The sequence below is a fragment of the Mustela erminea genome, chromosome 2, assembly GCF_009829155.1.
Source record: "Mustela erminea isolate mMusErm1 chromosome 2, mMusErm1.Pri, whole genome shotgun sequence".
NCBI classification, from domain to species: domain Eukaryota; kingdom Metazoa; phylum Chordata; class Mammalia; order Carnivora; family Mustelidae; genus Mustela; species Mustela erminea.
In genome coordinates, this window is record NC_045615.1 from 148,148,106 (window position 1) to 148,174,271 (window position 26,166).

Genomic DNA, 26,166 nt, shown 5'->3' on the forward strand with positions numbered 1-26,166 from the left:
CATAACCCTGACACCGAGAAGACCCTGCCAGCAACCTCACTGCATCGAAAAATGGTATTCTTGTGTTCAAATTCTAGCTTCACCACTAACTACATAAAATTTTGGATAAGTTACTTTACTCTGTGTGTTGGTGATACAGAATAAAGTAACTTATTTAAGTAAACAGTAATTGCCTAATTTATACTATTTATCTCTTTGTTTTCTGTGAATATTAAATGAGGTAATTTATATGAAGAAATAACTACAATGTTTGACCTGGAGTAAGAAATGAATACATAATAGCAACCATTATTGTTGAGGGTGGAAGGGAAAGGTATTAATTAGAAAACTTCCTAAAGTAGATTTCTTCTTGAAGAATATTTGATGTAGAACAACAAGGCTGTCCCATTGGAAGACCAAGGCTCTTGTGGTTATATTTCTGCAAGACCATGCCATACTGTGCAAGGTAGAAGCAGTAACCAATGTCAAAAATACATCATCAATTATTTTCTCTCTCGATGAAAGAAATTTGAATCAAGGCCCACATCATTGTACTTAATATGAATATATGTGGATGGCAGTCTTGCTAGTGGCTACAAAGTTTTCATGAGAAGCCTAATGTAGTTCTCAAAGACACATTGTTGGTTTTTTGTTGCTGTTGTTGAGCCACCTGGGTGGCTCAGTCTGTTGAGCCTCTGCCTTTGGCACAGGTCGTGATCTCAGGATCCTGGGATGGAGCCCCGTCGCAGGATCTCTGCTCAGCAGGGAGCCTCCTTCCCCCACCTCCCACTCTGCCTCTCTGCCTCCTTGTGATCTCTCTCTCTCTCTGTCAAATAAATAAATAAAATCTTTTAAAAAAAAAGACACATTGTTTTGACTCATACTTGAATTTGGGAGAGTACTGAAGCTGAAGGAATAAATGATATTTTAGCCTTTGCATCATTGTCCTTTACTGCGAGAGAAAACATAAACTACAACTGTTATTTCCCTGTAATTCAGTAGACTGAGTAAACAAAATGGCTCTGGAATTGTTCTAGATACTGGGACAATACCTATCCTGAAGAAAATTGGAATCAAGTGAGGGAGTCTGAGAGCTAAACACATTATTAACATATATTATGAAATATCAATTCAGTTTGTCTTTAGATAATCTAAGAATAGTCATTATTTTTTTATGTCTTAGTACTTCATTGGAAAACATTTGATATGCCTTAGTCAAAGGGTGTTCACTTCTCTAGTTATCAAAATGAATGACTGGCCAAATGTAAATCTGATGAACAGTAAGTGTCTTCCATGTATAAAACACTATGTTAAGCAAAATTCTTTCCTCTAAGCATCTTAGAGTCTGTTGAGGAAGGACACAAAAATATAACACTTGCATTTGTTACACAGAAGAATATTTTAAGTGTTATAATACAGATTAATATGCTATAGCAGTAGGTGGAGGGTGATTTCTTTTTTTGCTAGTAGATTAGATTATGCTTCATCAGATATAGGATTTTTAACTGTGCCTTTAAGGAAAAATAGGAGTTCAACTCCTCAGTAAGAGATTAGGTAGGAGAAAGGGAGATTTGTAAACAGGGAACAGCAGGAATAAATGGCCAGAGATATAAGAACACAGAGTGAGTTAAAAATTTCAGAATCTAATATCACTTTGCCCCCACTAAGATGGCTAAGCTAAAAAGGGATAAACAATACTAAGTTGTGGGGAGAAGGTGGAAATGTAACTCTTCTATGTTGTCGGTGGGATGGCAAAATGGTCATGCCACTTGCAAAAACAGTTTGAGGATTCCCCAAAATGTTAAGCATGGATTTATCATGCCCTGCAAGTCTATCCCTAGGTATATAGACCTCCACAATAGAAAAATAAATGTGCACATAAAAATTTGTACATTAGTTTATGACACCATTATATAGCTTAAACTGGAAAGAATCAAGATGTTTATCAACAGGTGAATGGATGGATAATTATTTGGCTATAAAAAGGGGATCTAGTATTGACACTTGCTAAGACATGGATAAACCTTGAAAACATTGTACTAAATGAAAGAAGCAGAAACAGAAGACCAGATCCTGCATTATCCTATTTATATAAAAATGCAAATATATTTATTATAATATTAATATTAAGTATTATTAATTATATTATAATGATTAGTATAATATAATATTGTAGTATATATCATATAAAAAGGCAAATCCAGAGAGACAGAGATTAGATTAATAGTTGCTAAGGACAGTTGGGGGTTAGTGAGTGGCGAATGGAATGACTACCAATGAGTATGGGACTTTTTTAATAGGATGATGGAATGTACTAAAATTCGGTCATTGTAGTGGTTACTCAAATTTGTCAATATCCTAAAAATTGCTACATTGGTACACTCTAAAGTGTCAGTTTGTGGTATGTGAATTCTGTTTCAATATAGTTATATAAAAAATAAAACATAAACCGGTATTAGAGTAAGAATACAATGTGCATAGTATGTATGTCTAGTATGTATAATCTGTGGTGAGATGTTTTGAAAACTTCATTAAGACCAATTTGTGGAGATTTTATCCAGAAAGCTCTGATTTACTGCTACATCCCATAGAGAAGAATTAAAGATTTTGCAAATATGGTACTAACACTAATAACTAACTTTTTTTTTTTTTTTTTGGAGTACCTAAAAGTTGCCTGGCTGTAATGAACTAACACTTAATCCCTTTTACTGTCTTATAGATTAGGCTATATTATTATTATTCTCAATTCATAGAGGGCTGAAATTAAGCCTTAGTTGGTTTAAAACGCATTGGTAATATGAGGAAACAACAAAACCTAAACTCCCAATCTAAATACTTATACTACAGTGACTTTTGACCTTATCGAATTGCATTTTATAAAGAACACTCTGGAGTGCTTGGGGTGAATTTAAGGAAGAAGAGACCAGAGGCCCAATAGCTATTACAAGAGTCCAAATGAAAAGGTATCAGGAGATCTGTGGCAATAATAGTAGAAAAACTCTATTCAAATAGTTGAATTTGGGTCCAGTCATCTGGTGAAGGGGAGACATTTATCTCAGACAGAAACACTGTTCTTAGAAGCAGATATGGCTCGAGATGTAAAAAGATATCCAGAGCAACCAAATGATTTAACTTAGTTTGTCTCACAAACAGCAAAAGAAATTATAAAGCCAAGACTTCTAAAGAATGGCAAACTTAAAAAAAACTCAGTACAGGTGGCTAACTATTAAAGAAAATATGTTTTGCTATTAAATATTCATAGATAAAGGACTGATCCTATTTTGTATGCTAAACCATAGCCCTCCTAGTAATTACAGATCCACCTATTTTTGTCCTACACTATCCTCTGTGGGTTGTTTTAAATGCTTTTCTTAGTAGGGTGGAAAGCTCATAAGCTTTAAACTATGGCTTTGTAATGACACAAATGTTTTTTCAGTCTTTAAAATGCTTTGGGGAACTCTTAAAATTGTATCACTGCCTGTTTGAAAAACCAACCTGGTGTTAATTGTGAATGTGCTATTTCACACAGCAGCCTCATATAAGACTGCTCTAAATAAACACCTCCCAATACTAATCAAGTTGGATTATGGAGTTATTATAACTTTTTTTTCTAAAGCATTGAGATATAAAATACTCAAAAGCTTCCAATATTGTAGGAATGTGTCCTCGTTTTCAGGCTGAGATGGTATCAATATCGAAGAACCTTCTGAGTAAGGTCATTGAAATGCCATTTTTTTTACTGAATTATTGGATTAGTTTCTGGTGTAAGGGAGATTTTAGAGAGGAGAATAAAGACATCATCTCCCTATTAACAGCTTATGGCTTTGACTTTTTTGTTTCTTGATATAATATCCTCTATTCTTAATACACAAGTCTAAAATCCTTCTTAATTGTATTAAAAAAAGCATTCTTTTAGTGAGATATTACAATAAATTACAATAACTACAATTACAGTTACAATATACAAATAAGGTATTTGGAAGTAAAAGAAAAAGAGTAATTTAAATGTTTTTACAGGATGATTACTAGTCCCAATCGAAGTGCAGTAACAATATTTTCCCCATTATATCCCAGGTGGCTGCCTAGTCTGGGGTGTGTCTGAGTGATTTTTAGTTTCTTTTTTTCCTCATAGAAATATTAAAAATATATTTGACTAGAGTATTATGAATTCACTGGTAATTATTATTTAAACGAAGTTAGTAAGATAAGTCGGAAATGAGGAACCAATTTCAAAGTAGCACACAGAAAAAGTGTATTTCATATTTATAACCATAGTTTAAATGTTGTAGCAATCTGTAATTCTCAATAGTTTCCTGTTTATTGGGTGGAAAACTTCAGAAAATGCTATCAATTTATTAAATTGTGTGGGCAAATTTCATGAAGATTTAAACTTTTAAAGAATTTATTTATTTGAGAGAGAAAGAGTATGAGTTGGGGGAAAGGCAGAGAGGTTAGCAGAATCCCTGCCCATTGGAGATTTCCAATGCAGGGCTCAATCCCAGGACCTTGAGGTCATGACCTAAACTGAAGTCAGATCCTTAACCAACTGAGAGGTGCAAGCACTCCTCATAAAGTTTATATTTTATGTAGCTATGTTCAATATCTCTTTTAGAAAAAATTACCCTTTAAATGTTTGTGTTTTAGTCACTTCAGTAATTAAGTACTTTACATTTGAAGTGTCTTTAGTGTCCCAACAGCCATTTTGTAAACTTCCAGCCAGCCACTTAACCTCTTTAAGGTTCATTTTCTTTATCTGAAGTACAACTGAAACCTTACAAGTCTATAGTAAAGATTAGAGACAATGTATGTGTATAATATAGCCTAATCCTTATCATGTAATAATTAGTACAATAAATATGTATGTGAAATACTATTATAAAAATATATATTATTGTTATTATAGCTTAAGAGAAAATAAAATAATATTATGTCTTGAAGGGCACCTTGGTGGCTCAGTCAGTTAAACATCCAACTCTATTTTTTTTTAAAGAATGGGCTAATCTAAGAGTTTTGGGGTCACTCAGTCAGTTAAATGTCTAGCACTTGATTTCAGCTCAAGTCATGATCTTGGGGTCATGAAACTGAGCCTTCCATCCAGCTATACTCTGAATATGGAATCTGCTTAAGATTCTCTCTTTCCCTCTCCCTCTGTCCCTCATTGGTCTAAAAAAATAATAAATAAATTATATGTTTTGAAAAGACTAGATAGGTATTGGTGAATAAGCAGCTTTGATTAGCTATCATAGCAAGCTTTGTTTTTCTACCCAAAGATGGCAAAAAACAACATAATGGTAAGTATAATAAAGAAAAACTTATTTCTTGACTTTTTTGTGATTTATTACTTACTTTTTAGTTGTTACTGTTGTTGTTTTCCTGAGTAAGATAAATTACTTAGCTGCCTGCCTGAATGTATCCAGTGACTTCAAACATATATTTCTAAGATAATAGACAAAAATGAGTCCTTTGTATATTAGGCATTGAAAAGAGAAAAGAAGATAAAAAGTTAGCTATGAGAAGGGACTCCCATTAGCACAACATAGAAGGCAGTAGTAGCTCAATAATATGGAAGATGATTGAGTTTATTAGTAGTCCTGTGATTTAACAAGGTTATTTTATGATAAAGTATTGTTATCTCTGCTGTATTTCACAGTCTTCCTTTAGCATGGCACATTCAAAGACAATCAGAGGGAAAAAATCCTGAGGCTCACAGCAATGTGTATGATTTTATTAGGGATGCCTCCATGTAGCCCAATTAAATATGGCACATCTGAGAGGTCTGACTGATAAATCCAAAATAAGTAGAGTTTCTGAAGCAGAAGAACCTCCAGGGGACATAACAAAAAGTAATAGCAGTTATTTCCCACTTTACATGAGCATAACATCCATCACAAGGAGAGAAAACAGCCGCCAAGGCCTTTTTAATGAACTGTCTCCAGGAAAAATGTCTTATACATAGTTACATAGTAAAAAAAGCTACAACAAAACATTCTGGATTCCTTTGTACTCCCATCACAAGATAATGTCACAAGTATGTGGTTTTGAGAATAATCCTTAGTCGATACATTGTCTCTTAAACATAAAAACCGAATTTGGGAATATTAAGAAAGATCATCTGTAAACAATGAGATATTTTTACATCATGTTTTAAAGTTATTCTATAGTTGCTCTCATAGCATGAAATACTACATTTTTTAAGAAAGCAAAATCAAGTAATGGAAAAATGAGAGCATATAACAAAGATACAAATGCCCAGAGAAACAAAAGAAAAATATACAAAATTACATTTAGTAGGATTATCAATTTTTATGGGTTTCCATATACTTTTATGTATAATCATATTAACAGATATTGACAGATCAATGGTACATTCATTGCATCATGTAGCTATAAAATATAGCACTAATTTCCCTGCATCTGTTTTCTTTTCAAAGTGTTCCAAATCACATGCTTTGTCCTTTGCAAGTGTTCTCTCATTAGGTTGGAGTTCATGCTTCCCAAGGGTTTTGATAAATCTGCTTGCTGTATGTGCTAAAATATTCATATTGTAGTGTTTACACTTCGTGGTATTTACTTAAATAAAGAGTAACCTCAGTTTTGCATTTCAAAAGTATCTTTGACAGATCTTAAGTATCTTTCTTTCACTTAAATATCTTTAAAAGGACGTGAAACATTTTTTTCTAAACAATTGGCTAAATCAGGTGTTAATCTACTTGTAGTGAGTTTACATTAAATTGTTTCCATGCAATATGTATCTTTAACATTCTACTTCTAGGAAATTGAAAAATTTTGTATATAAAGAAAATGGTTGATCACTAAATAAGGAATTTTAAAAGATAAATTATGTTGAGTGGTTCATCTTAGACTACATATTAATACGTTAAACACTTCGTTTATGTTAGTTTTGTTAAAAACAACACATATTCAGAATTTGTTATCTAGATATACAAAGCATAATATATCATGAGAGATTAATGGGACTTGTCAGTTTTCAATTAAAATCTATTTAAGCTCACTACTTGCTGTAATATATTTACATAGTGTTATTACAGAATTACAATTATTACAATGTTAACCTAATATTAGCTATTGTAGTCAACTTTCAAGAAAATAAAATATTAAAGTTTTAATTATATTCCTTTTAGAGTTTTTGCTCTTATCCAATTATCTTCCATTCACTTTCTGTGTGTGTGCATGCGTGTGCATCCATCTGTGTGTGTGACTGTGTGTGTATGGATTGGGGAGTTGTACTGAGTTCACAAATTCAAATATTTCTTTATAATTTTCCTGATGCTTGTATCCTTATATTATTTCTTTCTTGCAATGACTTAGGTTTATGTCAATCTCCTATCTCATCTCATTAGTACCTCCTTATCTCTCTCTCTCTTTTTAAAAATTTTGCTTATTTATTTTATTTCATTTTTTTGTTACATTCAGTTTGCCACTGCATAGTACACCATTAGTTTTTGATGTAGTGTTCAATGATTCATTAGTTATGCATAACACCCAGTGCTCATCATAACACAAACCCTCCTTAATACCCATCACCCTGATACCCTACCTCCCTGTCCTCTGAAACCTGGGGTCCATAGTCTCTCATGGTTCATCTCCCTTTCTGATTTCTCCCCTTTCAGATTTCCATTCCTTCTCCTGTGCTCCTCTGTGCTATTGCTTATTTTCTACATATGAGCGAAACAATATGATAATTGTCTTTCTCTGCTTGACTTCATTTAGCATAATCCCTTCTAGCTCCACCCATGCTGGTGCAAATAGTGGATACTCATCCTTTCTGATGGCTGAATAATATTCCATTGTATATATGAACCACATCTTCTTTATCCATTCATCTGTTGAAGGACATCTAGACTTCTTCCATAGTTTGGTTATTGTGGACATTGCCGCTATGAACACCGGGGTGCACATGCCCATTCTTTTCACTACATCTGTATCTTTAGGGTAAATCCCTAGTAATGCAATTTCTGGTCACAGGGTAGGTCTATTGTTAACATCTTGAGGAACCTCCTTACCATTTTCCAGAGTGGCTATATCAGTTTGCATTTCTATCAGGAATGTAAGATTGTTTCCCTTTCCCCACTTCCTCACCAATACTTGTTTGTTTTCTGTCTATATATGTAACAGAATAGAGACTCCAGAAATGGACCCTTAACTCTATGGTCAACTAATCTTTGACAAATCAGGAAAAAATATCCGGTAGAAAAAAGACAGTCTCTTCAATAAGTGGTGCTGGGAAAATTGGACAGCTACATATAGAAGAATGAAATGGACCATTCCGTTACACCATACACAAAGGTAAAGTCAAAATGGATGAAAGACTTCAATGTGAGACAGGAATCCATCAAAATCCTACAACATTGGCAATAACCTCTTTGACATCAGCCCCAGTAACTTCTTTCAAGATACATCTCCAAAAGCAAGGGAAACAAAAGCAAAAATGAAATTTTGGAACCTCAGCAAGATAAAAAACTTCTCCTTCTCTCTCTCTCTGCCTGCCTCTCTGTCTCCTTGTGATTTCTGTCTGCCAGATAAATAAATAAAATCTTTAAAAAAATAAAATAAAATGATATAAAAAAGCTTCTGTACAGCTAAGGAAACAGTCAACAAAACTAAGAGGCAGCTCACAAAATGAGAGGAGATAATTGCAAATGACATTACAGATAAAGGGCTGATATCCAAGATCTATAAAGAGCTTCTCAAACTCAACATTCAAAAATAATAACATTCAAAACAAACAAACAAACAAACAAAAAACCCCAATAAATAAGCAGAAGACATGGATAGACACTTCTCCAGGGAAGACATACAAATGGCTAACAGACACATGAGAAAATGTTCATCATCATTAGCCATCAGAGAAATACAAATCAAAACCACAATAAGATACCACTTTACACCAGTTAGAATCTTCTTAGCTCTTAGTATCCTATTCAAAGCCTCTCCCATCACTTTTATTTGCCCTCTCCCTTCACTCTTGATATACGTCAGCCACATTCTTCAAGTTGTACCCTTGCTTTTATCAGTGCTGATACCTTTCTTTCCACTCAGAGTCTGGATATGGTTCTGTTTACTCCTGTTGCTGTTGGCCTCCATTTGCTGGTGTTTAGCAGCACTGTCTTGCAAATATTTTATATTCAGTCTCTTAGAAATGGATTCTCCAGGCCTGAACTAGTAATCCATGTATCTGAGACACCTTTAAAAACAGAACGTGGTGGGAAGGAATCTACCAAGTCGACTTGAGAAATAACACAAATTCTGCCTCAATAGCTTCTAACTCTGCATTGTCCAGTAGGATAACCAATAGTTGCATATGGTTATTGAGCCCCTGAAATAAAAATTAGATGAAATGAAGAACTCGAAATACATTTTATTGGATATGACTATGTCCAATAAAAAATAGTATCTGAACTGAGATGTGCTAAAACTAGAAAATACACACTGGATTTTGAAGACTTAGTATGAGAAACAGAATGAGAATTTTCTCATTAGTAATTTTTATTAAGTATATGTTTAAATGGTAATAATTTTAGATATTTTGTATAAAATATGATTATTATTATTATTTCATTTTGCCTTTTGAAATGTAGTGGCTGGGAAATTTAAAATTACTTATCAGTATCAGGTGTGCTGTCCTGGCTATAAATAGTTTAGTCCTTATCTGTAAATAAAAGGAATTAATAGAGGATTATTTTTTACTAATAGTTTTCATAAACTATTTGGAACAATGAAAATGTTTAATAGGAATCATGCAATATTTTTAGTGTCATATACTTTGTATACTTCTATAGTTACTCTAAGTCTCAGAAGTCATTTTGCTCATATAGAACCCTTCTCTAATATAGAAAAATCTTCTGAGGGAAGGCATGCCCTTTGTTATGTGGCAATATTAGGTGAAATGGAAACAGAAGATCTAAACAATAAACAACAGAGTGATAATTACATTTGTGTAAGTTGAATTACAAAGCACTTTCTTTTGTACTGTGCCACATAATTTTTATAGTGACACTAAATATAAGTTAAACATGACAAAAGAACAAGGTATTTGTGTGCTGTGTGTGTATATGTGTTAAAGCCAGGTAACTGCTAATGTTTTTATTATTATATACTTTTTTTTTTTAAGGGAAAAGGTTATGTTGGGAGGTCACTCACATTCCTATATATTTTGTGAGCCAAGACACTGTCAGCTTTATGCCCAGACCATATTTTCAAGATGTTTGAGTAGCAAAAAACCTTGAAAGATAAAAGTAATATCTCCCTCTGGATCAGAGAATACGTTCATTTACTATGCAGAATAATAAAGATAATATCTCCCTCTGGGGAAAAGGTCAGGCATGTTTCCTTGCAGTTCATTACAGCATAATGTATCAGGGTTCCCAAAGTCTGAGGTGCCACAGTATTAACACAAATTCATTTAGTGTGCACCATTTACCTTGGTTGTTTCATGTCACCTCATGGATCTGAAGGATAAGAGAAACTGATGCAAATATGAAGCCAGTGGTGTCCGCTGTGCTGTGAGTAATAAAATACTATCTCCAGGTGTATCATGTCTTCTGGCACTATTCATGAGGTTGTGGAAGGCTCATTATTAGCTTGTAAGTAGGATAAGTTCTCAGACCCTCTGAAACTTTGGAGAAATTAATATGTTTAAGAATAAAAGTTGATTAGGAATAGTTTTTAGGCTCAGAAAAGAATAATAGAATGACAGAAAAACTAATTGGCAAAGGAATTATTGGGGAAAGGGAACAAAATGAGGAGGGGATATCCATATGATTTATGATCATATAAAGATACATATAGGGGCGCCTGGGTGGCTCAGTTGGTTAAGCAGCTGCCTTCGGCTCAGGTCATGATTCCAGGGTCCTGGATTGAGCCCCACATGGGGCTCTCTGCTGAGCAGAGAGCCTGCTTCTCTCTCTTTCCCTCTGCCTGCTGCTCTGTTTACTTGTGCTCTCTCTCTGTCAAATAAATAAATAAAATATTTAAAAAAAAGATACATATATAAAAATAGACAGTTTTATACTACCTGAATGCCACTTGATTTTTATACTTTGTATGAAAAAATAATTTGGCTTAGAGGGAAAATAAAATCTCCTTACCTCCTCAAATAGCAAGAAACTTATTGTTCCAACTCCAAGGATGTACTTGATAGTTCATTTAAAATATACTATACAAATAGAAAAAAAAGCTATTATTTTAAAGTTTCACCTGTGTAAAAAAGAACAGAAAATGTGATGTTGGTTACTATCTATCTATCTATCTAGATATATATACACACAATATATATACATGCACACATGTACATGTAAGTCTACATACCATATACGTATAGGTATGTGTGTATATAAATATATGTATATATACACACACATACATATATACATACATATATAATCTTGCTTTTAAAATAATTCAATATTCTAGTGACTGGCTCAATTTTATTTTTTCATAAGGGGAAATATCAGTTTTGTTTTCTGTAGAAAACATAGTTGTTAGGATTAAAAGAAGTTTTTTTTTTTCCTACAAATTGAATTTCTTACTGTCATTTTCTATGAAGAATTAAGCAAAATGCTTATGATTTGGTCTTCTGAAGGGAATGAAAATAACTTAAGAAACTGCAAATGTCTTAGTTTTATGTTGATAATTTTATTTAGGAATTACATTTATATATATTTTAGTAAAATTTTATATATATTTTAATATATTTTGTTTCATTCTCATATATATAAAATCTGTCCTATGTAACATATCTTTCTTGATTAAATGAAAGTTTATGAGTTTCAACTATATTAGTGAAACATAAGTATACCATCTTCATAAAAATAAAATAAATGACGAGAAATGAGATAATTTATTGGATGTTACAAGCAGAACCAGGCCTAGATATTTCACATAGAGAATCATAACTAAAACTTAGTAAAATTATGGAGAGAAATGTTTATGTTAGCACATGGCTCCTGAGTTTTAGATGTAATTATAAAAATATACAAAATATATGAAACTGAACATGTTCTGTGACTAACTTTTTTTCATTGTTCCAAGTATTGAATTTATGGGAAATTGGTGGTGGGAATTTAGAGTATACCCTACCTTGAATTGAGCCCCTGTACCTTTATTATTAATAAATACATACGTTCCTTTTACTTTGAATGACCAATATTTGGAGTCTTTGACCAACTGCAAATGTGATGCTGTATTTCTAAATGATTATTATTTACTATAATTACTATTATTGTTTACTATTATTACTTTATTTATTATTAAAATAAAATTTTATTTTTCTAAAATGTCTTGTATATGAATAATATGAATAAATACATCATTCTAGATATGATTAGTTAATATGTGAGTCAAATTCTAAGGCAACAGATCTAAGTTATATTTTGGAAATTAGAAAGAACAAGATAACCTTACCCAATAGAGAATAGGGAGAAAATTTATCCAAGGCAACAAGAAAACTGAATGTAGCCATGATAATAACTACTAACATATCATGAAGTCAGTTTCAGTTAAAAATTATGATTCTCTTTTCTATGACCTATTAAAAAATATGATCTTGCTGTTAATGCTTTTTAGTGTGAAACTTAGTGAGACATATATGTCTATCAGGCAGCAGATTAATACTTAGGAAATAACTACTATCTTGGTTAACTTGGGCTTCCATAACAAAATACCATACACCAAGGAGCTTAAATAACAGAAACTTATTTTCTCATGATTCTGAAGGCTAGAAGTCTCAGCTCAAGATGCCTGCTGATTGTTTTCCTGGTGAGTGCTCTCTTCCTGGCTTGTAGATGGCTGCCTTTTCACTGTGTCTTCACATGAGTGCACAGATATAGAGAGAATGATCTCTTTCCCTTCCTCTTCTTATGAGGTCATCAACCTTATTGGACTGGCCCCACCCTAATGGTCTCACTTAACTTTAATCACCTCCTAAAGACCCTTTCTGAAAATGCAGTCACACTGGGGAGTAGGGCTTCAACCTATGAAGTATGGGCAGGAGGCACAATTCAGTCCATAGGAAATATGATGATATCATATTCAATGACACGATTTATCAATAATTCCTTTCATTCAGCAAATACAGTCAGAGTAACTTTTCCAATTGCTAAGTTTCTGGAAGGCATCAGCATTTCATACCATAGTGCCTGCTTCACATTAATTTGAACAACTGAGCAGCTCTTAAAAGAGCTTATCCATTTTTTTTAGAGCTTTAAGTGTTAATATATCTGACCTTATTCTTTAAGCAGAAAACTTTCTGCTGGAGTGGTGGGACCACAGGTTCTTTCTGGAATTGTTTTACCAGTGGATTAAAAGTCTTTATCCTAGCCAATGTACTAAACCAGAAGTTTTCCATAAAACCATCCATTCATCAATGTGGGAACTATAATACCTGTGTAATCTCTTCCTTCTTCCCATCTTCCATTCTCCTAGAGACACAGATAATGCTGCCAGTAGCATTGCTGGCCACCTCAGAGACATGCCATGTTTTCTATGAAAATACTCAAATAAGCATTAATACTCAATGGTTTTATTATTTTATTTTATTTTATTTCTTTTCAGTGTCCCAGCATTCATTGTTTATGCACCACACCAGTGATCCATGTAATACGTGCCCTCCATAACACTCACCACCAAGCTCACCCAACGTCCCACCCCCTCCCCACCAAAACCCTGTTTGTTTAGGATCAGAAAGACCAACTTGTGTTGCAGATTATGTATAGTGTTCCCAGCATTGCAGAGAAGATTGAAAGCAGGGGAACAATGCTAACGTTTATTTAGTTCCTCGATGTTTCCCTGTTTTGTAAAACAATGTAAAATTTTCGATTAAATGTAATAAAATTAGCATTCTATTTAGAAAAAATTTCTCTGGTTAAAAAAAAGAAAATGTACTTTTTCCTACATGCACAGAAGCAGGACCTTATATGAAAATGGAAGCTTCTGAAGAATTTACTGAAAATCTCGTATAGGACTTTGGACAACCACAATGAGAGGAAATGACTTAGATATGGTTTATGGAATAAGTCAGCTCTACCTGGATTTTGAGTGTCCGGCTCCTGGAATGCATTCATTTCATATAACCAGGTACCTAGTAATGTCTACCAATTGTATAATGGAAGTATAATGCATTAAAAATAAAGACAAACTGTGCTTGTAATGTTCTTTTCAGTTAACATTACAGGTATAAAAACTTATCCTAGGTTAAAAAACAGGCAGCTTCTTTTGCCTAGAATGCTGTTATCTGCTATCACAAGTCAGTAATGTGAAAGAACAGTCAATTTATCCATTTGTATTCAGACCTCATAAACGTTCTCTTGTATTTTTAAAAACCACTTTCTCATTATGCAATTAATTAACACACTCTGTATAATACTGGTCTTCAATACTGTTTTATCTCCCCACCTAAACATGAATGAGGTATATAACACATTTATGAGAGTGATTTTAAAGATTTGGAACTTAATCCCAGAGGCAGGAAGAGGAGTGTTGAAGGTATATACCTGACTTTCTGAGACTTGGGGAAAAGATTATGTTTTCTTGAAAAATCCTCCCTTTCCAAAATTTGCAGTTCTTCAGGTTGACTAAGCATTAATCATTAATTACCAGACTGAAAATACGCCTGGCAAGCTCAGGCAGAAGAGCCTGTTACTCTTGAGCTTGGGCTTATGAGCTAGAGCCCCACATTGGGTGCAGCGATACACTTGAAAAAAATAAAATGGAGAAGGAGGCGGGGGAGGAGGATGTTTACAGGTACTAGTAAACATCCCTTTCACAGTCTTTATTCTTGTAATCCTTCTCTTTCAGTTGTGATACATTTTATAAAATAGTGTCAGATTATTCATTTTAAACAAATTAATAATATGACCACAAAACCCATGGGATAAAACAAAATGCTGTTTTCTCTTAATCAAAATTATCTTTTTTTTTTTTTTTTTTACTCTAATATTAATTTTGCCTATTACTATTCACTACAACCAAAGTCTGTTTGGTCACCCTTCCACTATTTGTATTATTGCTCCTTCTTGAGTCTCTATAAACTAAGATGTTTCAAATTTTCTTATAGTATAAGCACCAGTGACAAATTCTTTTACCTTTTTATTTTCTGAAAATGACTTGACTTTGCTTTCATTTTTTGAAGAGTATTTTCACTAGGTATAGAATTCCAGATTTTTTTTCCCCTCTCCACTCTTTAAATATGTTCCGTTGACTTTGACTAGCTTTGTTTTATAGAAGTAGAAATTGCTTGTTTTTATTTTTTCCTTCTCTGATGAAATGTGTCTTTATCTCTGCCTCAAATATTTTCTCTTTATCCTTAGTTTTCAAAATTTTGAACATGAGATGTTTAGGTGTAACTTTCTTTGGGTTTACACAAAGATTTTCAAATTTTTTTGAGCTTCCTTAGTACTGTGGGTTTAAGATTTTTGATAAATCTGGAGGATGTTTGACGATTATTTTTTCAAATATTTTTTCTTCATCCTCCATCTCCTAGGACTTAAATTACATATTCTCTAGATTGCTTGATATGGTCCCAGAGATCACTCTGGCTTTGTTCAAATTTTTGGCCTCCTTTGTTCATATTTATTTTTGTCTGTCTTGTCTATCAGGCTAAGTCCATCATCTGAATTATTTTGCTTTACATTTTCATTACATTTTTTAATACTTCAATAGATGATTGATAGATTTGTTGGATAATTTCATGATTTCTGTTACTACTGAGTCTATTTTTAATTTTTATTCTGTTAGACTTATTTTCCTGTTTTTTTGTATGTCTAATAATTTTTTGATTGGGAACCAAGTGGTATGAATTTTATGAATGTAGAATTATTCAGTAGTTCATGACTATTTCTAAATTATGAGTTTTCTGAGTTCTCTATTGAAAGTTTTAAAAAATTTAACATGATCTTCCTATTCATTCCTGTCTCAACCCAACTTTTTTTTTTTTTTAAAGATTTTATTTATTTCTTTGACAGATGAAGATTACATGTAGGCAGAGAGGCAGACAGAGGGGGGGGGAAGCAGGGTCCCTGCTGAGCAGAGAGCCCGATTTGGGGCTCGATCCCAGGACCTTGAGATCATGACCTGAGCCGAAGGCAGAGGCTTAACCCACTGAGCCACCCAGGCGCCCCTCAACCCAACTTTAGTGCACAGAGTGAACACAATCATTTTTACACAAGGAATGAAAAAGTGAACTATAATCTTTTTATTCTTCCAAAACAATGTTAAGGTCACACATAAGATTCCAGTTCTATTGATACAAGTATTTCAAGGTTTATAATGAAAAAATAATACATTGATTTGCTTTTCGAGGATTATAGTAGGAGAAAATAACATTTATAGGAAACAAGGAAAATCAGAGAATTTTCTATAAAGAAATGTGAAACACTCCTTCAAAATTAATGAAAGCTTACTTTTTCAAAAATCTTTTATTTACTTAGAGTAAAATTTAGTACTCAGTGTATAATTATATGAAATTTAAAAAACATGTACTGACAATTATAAACACAATCAAGGTACAGAACAGTTCTGTCACCTCCAAAATAATCTTCTTACACACATACAAACACACACCACACACACACTCCACAAGTTCACCCAAATGGATCAGTCTCACAGAGCTAAAATCTGGATGCTGGCAGGGTTGTTTCCCTTCTGGAAGCACGAAGAGAAAACCTTTTATCTTGCCTTCTTTACAGTTTTTAGAGGCCAGTTGCATTTCCTTGGCTCTTGGCCCCATTCCATTACCTTTAAAACTAGCACACTGAGCTTTTTCACGTTACCATTTCTGATTCTGTCTCCTCTTCTCCTCAGTCCTGTAAGGGACCTGGTGATTACATGGAGCCTACATTTATAATTCAGAATAATCTTTCTATTTTAATACCCTCAATTCAATTACATCACAAAATGCCTTTTATGATGCAACATACACATTCCTAGGTTCCAAGGGGGTATCATTCTGCCTATCATGGCATAGTTTACAGGCACTGACTTTGTGGAAGTATAATATATTTTGTGTCGTCTTTGATGTTTTCCTGGCCTACGATTCTGAAGAATGGTAACACCTGTAACTACGCTGATTGGAAGGTACAAACTGAATGCTTAACTTGAAAGTTTATAACTTTTTTATGTAATTTTTTTTTAGTGGAGGTCAAGATTTAAGGAAAATTATTTGATCCAAAGTTTATTTCAATACATGTAATAATGAACTCAGCTATGATGGAATGCTAATATATTTATGAAGCTTATAATTGTGTTTCAAAGCCATTTCAAAGAAGCACTGTAGCATAGTAGAAATGATCTGGCACCAGAGTTCAAAGCTATTAGTTACTTGTAATACTAAGAAGGTTAAAATTATTGATGCTGAATCCCCCCTTAAAATTTATTTTTATTTAATATCAAGATGCTTTCCTCTCATTTCCATTTTGTCTAATTTTGTGAAAAATCCACAGAGCCAGGGACCTAGTTCATGTTATTTTAAACACTGCCAACTTTTATTTCCTGCAATGATATCCTTAGAGTTCCTTTTGTATGGTTGTGTTCAGAAAAGAAATGTCTCTGTGATCCTTGAACAATTTGTATCCAGATTTAAAAAAAAAAACAAGGGAAACCAAAATTTGTGCTTGGTGCACATGACCACTGAGAAAATTATGTGAATTTATTTAGTTATCTGCCTACTTAATTTTACATCTTTTTACAGAAATTACATTGTGGCAGAGTAGGAATTGTATTGTAATTCCAACTTTTAGCCCATTCAAATTATTGTTTTGGCTATGTGCACCAACTTGTAGCACTGCTGAATATAGTATGAGTTGGTAAAATTGAGGTCACACAATCACATATCAGTCTTTGAAGAAAAATGCCAGTTTATTTCAGGTTAACATTGAAGAAACAATAGGATACATATACTCACCATTTGATATTTTCTTTTATTTAAATATAAGCATTCATATGTACAGCACATATTTTATTGGACCTCGTAAATTAGCTGAGTGAGACAAAAAAGAAAAAGAATAAAAAACATCTTATGCTGGCAAGTCATTCCAAATGTCAGCTATTTTTGTCTAAAGGAGAAGTACTTTACTTGGATTGGTTTTTGAAATTTCTTTTAACAGTTTTTTAAGTATGAACTTGACTTAAAATACATAATGATATATATGAGCATTAGTTCTGGGCAACTGACTTTGCTTAGCATGTCTTTGAGATGTTTTGAGATAAATTCAACTTACATCTGCATTGCCTGACAGATCTCTTTGAAAACTTTTCTGAAAGAGCTTTATGTCTACCACAGAAAGACTGTTTTTTTTATTATTATGACTTATTTTTCTGAATCTTGTTTGAGATCAAAATCTTGAGTAACCTGGAGCTTAAATTTAAAATATTCTCCTTGAAGTATTTGGATCATAAAGGCTAAAATAAGAGTATTGTTTTCAGCTATATTTCATATTTGTAGGTTTATTCTTTTAACTCATAGAAAACCTATAACACTTTAAAAGTAATATTTTATTTCAAAAAATGGGATTTATAAGAAAAGATTGCATTAGTTATATCTAATTATATAGTTACAGTTATTGGTAATCTGTCTAAGTATAGGGATGTGAATGGTCTCTATTTCCACAAAATATATTATGACAGGTACAGAGGATGTTTCATGTTCATTGTAATTTAATTTATGATTTTAATTACTTAATTCAATTACTTTGGTTGAAATGTGACAGACTCTGATAACTCTTGTTTGCACAAATTGTAACTGTAAATTTTACCACCATGTTATTTTAAAAGTCTATCTGTAGAAATAATAAATGCATTCTGAATCACTTTATTATCCCACAAATAGGGAGACATTTAATCACTTTATAATAAGGTGGGAACTTCTTATCTCCTATATGAAGCTCCTGGCCACCTGAGTCTAACATCAACAACTTTTTCTCTTCCAAAGGAAAATTAACCAAAGTTTAGGTTATTTTCCAAATAGTTGTTTGGTAATTAATAGCACACATACTTTCAAATAAAGTTTGAAATACAGATAATAAATAAACTACACTAGATTCTATTATTCATGGTAGTTATGTTCTGTAATGTCCCCCCAAAATACTGAATTAGCAAACACTGGATTATCGCTCCTAGGGAAAATTTTCCATATCTATCTATCTATCTATCTATCATCTATCTATCTACCATAATCTTAAAACAACTCACCTTGGTAGATTTATTTCATTTTATGAAAAAGAAAACAAAGATTCAAAAGTAAGTGACTTTTCTGAGGTCCCCCACTAACAGGTGTCAGAGTCGTGATTCTTGAGTTGAACCCTATACAACCAACCCCAGAGCAGGAGCTTCTTGCACTACACTACACCGCCCCTACCCTCTCCATCATTTGGTGATATCTGTGTGAGAAAGAAACAAGAAGGCAGTGTTGCTTCACCTGACCTCAAGTGGGAACCTGGCATTAGGCAACTCAAACCCCAACCCCTGCCCTTCTCTCTCTGTATGTCAGTGAATTGCCCTAAAGCACTGCAAATATTGATTTAGGGGTTACAAATAAACTTTAGCTATTTTGGCAAATTGATGTAAACAGGATTTGAGAATAATGAAGGTTGGTTTATTCTTTTTTTTTAGTATTCCTCCTCAGGTTATAAATAAAAATACATGTGTATAGGGACAATTAAAGCAAGAAACAGTAAAGGGAAATAATAAAATTAATTTCCTTAGAATAGCATTGCACAGGCAAAAAATCAAGTTATTCACAATAACTGATTTGTTTGTTTGTTTGTTTCTTTCTTTTTTTTTTAAAGATTTTATTTACTTATTTGAGAGAGAGAGTGCACTTGTGTGTGCTTGCATGTATGTGAACACTGGGGGGGAAGGGGGTGTAGAGGGAGAGGAAGAACCAGACTTCCCATTGATCAGGGAGCCAGGTGCAGGCTACATCCCAGGACCCTGGGATCATAACCTGAGCCAAAGGCAGATGCTTAACCAACTGAGTCATCCAGGCACTCCTGGCCCACAGGATTTCTCTGAGAATAATTTAAATAAATTCAGGACTTCATTAATTTCTACCTCCATTATTGAAATTTTAGAATAATAAGTATAAAATATCAAATACCTGCATGGTTCCACGTGAGATGTCCTTTTTGTTCACTGTTTCATTTAATATTTGAGGCGAAACGTTGAAGCTAGCATATCTGTCGTTCAGTTAGGGAAACGGTTTCATACAGGTTAAATAACTTTTCTAAGATAACAAAACTAGAATGTGTCCGAGTGAGAATCCTGAAAGAAATTATCTACAACTCTAAGGTTCATGGTCTCTCCAGTATACCACACAGCTCCCTAGAGAAAATACTTTATGGGAGAGATCATTCTTAATGAGATTTGTGTGTTTAACCAAATACATAATTTGCTTGGGTGATCGTTCTGTGAAAGCATGACCAACGCTCTCTGGCCCAGTAGAGGTTCTGGCTCACACTAACAAGCTGTAAATATTTGTTGATGTTATACGTGAAAATAAATGGATTAATGATATCCTAGTTATAAAGATTTTTTTTTAAGATTTTATTTATTTATTTGACAGATTGAGAGTGAGAGATCACAAGCAGGCAGGCAGAGAGAGAATCAGGGGGAATCAGGATCCCTGCCAAGCCGAGAGGCCAGCACAAGGCTTGATCCCAGCACTCTGAGATCATGACCTGAGCCAAAGGCAGAGGCGTAACCCTCTGAGCCACCCAGGTGCCCCCAAAAGCTTTTTGATAATTATATTATTCTGCCTTTTTTTTTTTTTTGGCTAGGTACACTCTGACCAAATTGAAAACCTAAATTTTATAATTAGTGATCACTTGCGTTACTTTCAGGTTTTTAGGATATTTCTGTATGCAACACAGGGTTCTCTTTGGAACCATTTCCTGCCATTACTATGCTCATTGATGACTCTTTATTCTACCTTCTAAGTCTACATTGTTTGCAAACCTCAGGCTGAACACTGTGCCCATTCTTAAACAGCCATCTGCATGTGCCAAGGAAAAATCGCAAAGAACAGAAAAAACCCTGTCAAGCTCTTATTCTTTGCCAATTTCTTCTTTCAATTTTACTGTGTCCTATGAGTGCTAATATAAAGTGGCTATTCTGATAGCTTCACTTCTTCTCAATGGTTTGTGTTTTAAAGAAGCAGGAAGAACAGAAGCACAGAAAAAAGAAAACAGCTAGAACTGTCATTGCAAAACACTGGATTGATATATATTATTATGTGATGTATGAGGGCAAGAAAGTATTCCACAAAACATAATATCTAAACATATATCTTCATACTCAGGTTTAAATTTTGTTATGAATACTTAGATATACGTAGAAATATAATAGGGAATTATTACAATTGCTTTAATTTGGAGAAATTGGCACCAGAAAACTCTAAAAGAAGGAAAATCTGCTAAACAGCTTCTTATGTGAAAGTACTTTACTAAAACACTACACAAGAAAAATAATTATGTTTAAAGCAAAACCAATGTTTTATGTATATGGTATTATCGTTATAATTAATAACTTTTTCTTGTAATTCATATAAACACATGGCTACTAAGACATTCTTAGAAACATGTAGATTGTTTTTGGTTACGTTTTAAAGAAAAGCATGTTTTGGGGGAGGTAATTCTTTTTTTTTTTTAAAGATTATTTATTTATTTATTTATTAGAGAGAGAGAGAGAGAGAGCGAGCACAGGCAGACAGAGTGGCAGGCAGAGGCAGAGGGAGAAGCAGGCTCCCTGCCGAGCAAGGAGCCCGATGTGGGACTCGATCCCTGGACGCTGGGATCATGACCTGAGCCGAAGGCAGCTGCTTAACCAACTGAGCCACCCAGGTGTCCCGGGGGAGGTAATTCTGCTAGAAGTGTCTTTTCATTTAGGATTTTAGGCTTTAGGTATTAAAGATAAATATTCTTCGAACACACACTTTAATAATTGGGAAAAATCCTTGTTGCTCCTAGGTGCAGTGTCTTCAAATATGTCCCTTGGAGATGTAAGTTCTTCAGGAGTACCTCAGGTCAAGCCGAGGGTGATAAAGGAGAGACCAGGAAGACACTCTTTTTCTGGTTTACATTTGGAAGTTTAAAACAAGAGCTTATGCTCTTAAAGAAATCTGTTCAAGCAAAAGATTTGAGGATCATTTATCTAGTCCAGCTTCCTCAGCACTAGATCAAATACCTATAGAATGCTTATGTACATATTCTGGTAGATTACAAATAAATTATGTTGGACACTATAACATATTTTGGGGGAAATATTATTACCTGTATTTTGTGGAGCATCTGACATTCTGCAGAGATTCTAAACAGGATTCTCTACTAATTTGCCTAATACGACCTAAAATCCATACACCACTGAATCTATTAATCTTAGCTTTTTTTTTTTTTTAAGATTTTATTTATTTATTTATTTGAAAAAGAGACAGAGAGAGAGGGAACACAAGCAGAAGTGGGGAAGTGGGAGAGGGAAAGGCAGGCTTCCTGCTAATCAAGAAGCCCGATGTGGGCCTTGATTCCAGGACCCTGGGATCATGACCTGAGCTGAAGGCAGCCGCTTAACGACTGAGCCATCCAGGCACCCTTAGCTTTTTTTTTTTTTTTTTTTTAAATCTTTTTAAATCTTGTGCCTGTACAGTGCCTGGTATATAAGAGGATCTCAATCCATATTTGTTAAAATAACAAATAGAAAGCATTTTCTGCATAGTAGCTGTCCTAATCCATATGAAATCTCTGGTCAAAGAATGCTTGTTTCTTAACATGTTTTTGTTTTTCATTTATGTTTTTCACAAAGGAGAAGAAAGTTCAGCTCCTTTTATCAAGGGAAAAATGTCATAGTAAACACTTATGGACCATCTTTATACTCCTAACATTCCATCCTCCCATTTATGATGCTGTGTGACTTATCTGATTTCTGAGTTTCATAACTAGTGGTTCCCATTTTTGAAGTTGTGATGATGATCAGTGTGTTATTACTGTATTGTCCTTTCACCTTTGAAATATTCTCTCTGCTGTTTCTTATCCTCTGGCCAAAACCTCCAGGTTGGGTGGAAAGGTAAGTGTGCTATGAAGGAAGAGTGTATGTCATTCTTTGGCCTCTCTACCTGAGTTAAGTCAGTATTGTGTGGGTCTGGTGGCTTCAGTTCCAAGTAGGATAGAAAACTCTACCGTATCTTCTAATTTAGCTCTACAAGTGAGAATTGACAACTGCATATGAATTCCCATGTGCATGCTTATGTCACCTATCATTTGATTAGAACTCGAAAGGGAGAAAGAATGATTAATCAACGTGTTTCGACTAAAAACAATATTTAATACTATCTCATACTTGGGTAAGCTTCCAACTCTTGATTTCAGCTCAGGTCATGATCTCAGAGCTGTGAGATTGAGCCCCACATCCAGCTGCGTGCTGGGCAAGGAGCCTGCTTAAGATTCTGTCTCTCCTTCTTCCTGCCCTCCCCAGACCCACTCATGATACTCTCTCACTCTAAAAAATAAATAAATCAATAAAATTTAAAAAAAAAAAACAATAAATACTATCTCATAGTTATTCAGTATATGTCAGATTCCTCTAGTACTTTACATGAATTACTACATTTAGTCCCCATAGTGGTCATTGGAAGTATATAGGATTGAGATGAGAAAAGAGACTTGGAACAGTTACGTAACTTTTCTAAGGTCACAGGGCTAGTACGTGGCAGAACAAAGAGTCATATCCAGGTATTCCAGATTCAAAGTACCTTAAACATCATGTTATACTGCTTCTCTAACATTATTTGATCTTAACGGAATTAGCTAGAAATATCTTGAATTAGAATTCTGAAGACCCTGTCTCTCGTTTCTTTGAATCTACTCTCAACTTGAAGTGTTATTGTCTACTTGTTTTTTATCTATTGTAATACTATACTTTTCTATAGGTTGAAAAAAAAAGTACTCATTTGGTGGGCAAGAAATGATGAATTTGGCTTGGGATATATTTAATATAATGACATCATGGAAAAATTCAACTGAACTACAAAACTTACATTGGAGACATGGGCTAGAATTCTGTTTTTGAAATAGGGCTTTTGGAGTCATCTTTCTAAACATGAAAACAGATCTAAATTCCTCCATTTATTAAAAAAAATAATTTGAGAGACTTTTTTTTTTCACATCTGTTTTCACATTTACCAATGATGCCAATTTCTATTTAATGGAATTTAGAAAACAAGCTCAAAAAGGTTAAATCTGAGGTATGAGTCCACAAGTTTGTGCAAACTCACTTTAATTAAGGTCAAAGAAAGAAAATGTTCCAAAAGCTTGGGTGATATTATATTTTAATTTAATATAATTTGATATATTTTATTACGTGTAAACTGAAAAATGCTGTGACATAAAAATGGAGTGGGAGCTATATATGGTAGAACATATAAAGAAGAATTTTACTTCTTCTTTAGCCATTCACTTGCATAAATACTTTCTTTGAATCACGAATTTAGCTTTTAAATTAGGTTTTCTCTTATATAGGGAAAAAATAGATGTAAGTGCTTTCTGCATAACAAAGCTGTCAGATTCCAGTGAACTCTTTATTTCAACAATATCATATTAGTGGAAACAGCTAAGACTGATTGTAGTTTATGTGATAGGCTCTATGGTTATTATTTTCCATGCATACTTGAACTCATCTTTAGACAGATTTAATAAAGTAGTTTCCAGGCTGGTCTGGAGGAGGCAGAATTGCTGAGAATTTGAAGAAACTAAGAGCCAAAATACATGGTCCTGCTCCATCAGTAAATTTTAGGTGATCTTTGGTAATCGATGTCACCTTTCTGGTCCCCATTCTCTGAGGGGAAATGAATAATTGAGCTTATAAGGTTGATTGTTTTGAGTATTTGAACAATGCCTAGGAAAAACAATCCTTCAGTGACTATAAGCTGCAAACATCACTTTAAATATGAAGGAATTGAGGTTTAGGAGAGAGGAAGGTCCAAAGCTAGCTACTGAAAGTAACCCATATTTGAGACATTCCTTAAAATAAATGTCCTTTCCATCCTTCTAGACCTTGACACTTAAAGCTCCTTTGGATGTTTACATTTTCATCCTCTCTAATAAGGTCTGGTGCCCCTGTTTTTTTTATCGGTTCATTTTCCATCTGTAGTAAAGACTATTCGCCTCTCCTCGGGGCTTTGAAACTCCTTGCCTTCACCCCACAGACCATGGATAACCAAGACAACAATCACAGCATTAATTGTGTGATTCTTCTGGTCAAGGTAATGTATTAAATGCTTTATATATTTTAATTTCATTGACTCTTAAAAATAGCACAATAGGTTGATATTATTATTATTTTATCCATTTTGAAGATGTGAAATTGGAGAAACAAAGTCTTAGTATCTTGCCATAGATCACACAGCTTGTAAATTCCACCTAGGATTTGAACTCAGATCTTCTGAGTCCTGAGACAAATATGTTAGCCTTTGTGTGAAAGAACTGTTCTGGAACACTACATTGATAGGGAAGATCTTTGAGAACTCGCAAGTCTATAGTACTTGGTTTTTGACCGCTTGTTTGGTTCATACCGCTTATGTAACATGGTCATCAGTGTCGAAATGGAGAGCTTGCCGTTAGGAAGCAAGGAACATCAGCATTCCTTAGAAGTACTGAAAAGCACAGCACAAACAGATATGCTAAATCTGCACAACACTAAAGTAATAACTCAGCTAATGGGAAACATGAAGCCATAAGCTAATATAATAATGGGTTTCAGGGAAAGTTAGAAAAGTGCCTTCTGAGGGATTTTTGTGAATTTTGGTTAGATCTGAAGGGTTGATACGATATTCAGCAGAATATTCCTTCTTTGCTATTTAGTATGCAGCAGTTTGCAAATTATTAGTTTTCTTTGCTGATGCTTCTAATTTAGTTGCATTTCTTAGCTTGTTATGTTAAAGCACCTTTCTAGAGAATAACTCTTTGTGAAAGCACTAACTTAATTAAAATAACTGGGTTCTACTCCTGGCTTTGATATGTTCCAGGGTTTGACCTTGGACCAAATACACATTCTTTGGACCATTAGTATATTCGCTCCTAAAATAATGGAATTGTAAGTAATTATCAAGGCACCTGGGTTTTTTAATCTATATCTGGTTACTTTAGAATTCTTTAAAAGAGACCTTTTTTTAATGGGTATGTGTAGAAG

At 33.8% G+C, this 26,166-nt stretch overlaps 1 long non-coding RNA gene across 1 annotated transcript in view; it reads left to right on the top strand.

The window, feature by feature from the left end:
* Positions 1-16,959: 16,959 nt before the first annotated feature.
* The window catches only part of LOC116584050, a 53,038-nt gene continuing 43,831 nt past the window's right edge, over positions 16,960-26,166 (top strand). The window contains exon 1 of the long non-coding RNA XR_004283038.1: positions 16,960-17,070. This is a non-coding gene — a long non-coding RNA (uncharacterized LOC116584050). The remainder of the gene's footprint in view (positions 17,071-26,166) is intronic.